Raw genomic sequence first — 844 nt, forward strand, 5'->3', positions numbered from 1 at the left:
AATGGGTGCGTTTTTGGCAACAACTTGGCAGCTTGACCTTACCTTCTTTGAGGAAGCATAACTTGAGCTAGGAAAGTCCAATTGAGGTGATTTCAGTGGCATTGGAAAATAGACATCAAGAGCTTTCCAATGATGGATAATAGTCCATATTGAAGCAGAAGGTTGACACTCAAATTCTGGGCTACATTTAGCATGAAAGTAGAACCAAGAAGAGGAAAAGCAAGTTGTTAGCAACAACTTGGGCTAGCAACGCCCAAGTCTGAAAGTTCACTCCCAGGAAAACACCATGCACGTTGCCAACGTGCATTAAGCCTAGAGTTATTGCCAATAACGCCCCTCAATGGGCCAGAATTGTTACCAACTTGCTCTGCTTCCTCTATTCTCTATGAATTCTTGAATTCTCAATTTCTGTTTTGAAGTCTCACTCTTTATTTTCATGCACTTTAATTTCATGCAATTTAGTTTTCAGTTGAGAGCAATGATCACTTAATTCCACTTTCATTAGGGGGAAGAGCTCTGCTTGTTTGAATGCATTGATGAACTCCTCTTTTCCTCCTCAATTCATATGGTTGATCCAAAGAGGAAACTCTTGTTCTTCAAAGATTCAACCACCATCGAGAGAGGGGTTAATCTATGAGAATTGTGTGGTGAATTTGAGGAATGAGCCACATAATTCAGTTTAGAGTTCATCCTTTCATGATTCCCTCAATCAATAAACCTTGGTTAGTATGTGAGATGTAACTTTCCATGGTTGAGACTTTGGGAATTGTGTGGCTGGATTAGAATTGAGCCTCATCTCTTCTCATGAACAATTAGATCACGAGAGTGGCAATTGGTTATGTTG

Source organism: Arachis duranensis, chromosome 4, assembly GCF_000817695.3.
Source record: "Arachis duranensis cultivar V14167 chromosome 4, aradu.V14167.gnm2.J7QH, whole genome shotgun sequence".
Lineage (NCBI taxonomy): Eukaryota > Viridiplantae > Streptophyta > Magnoliopsida > Fabales > Fabaceae > Arachis > Arachis duranensis.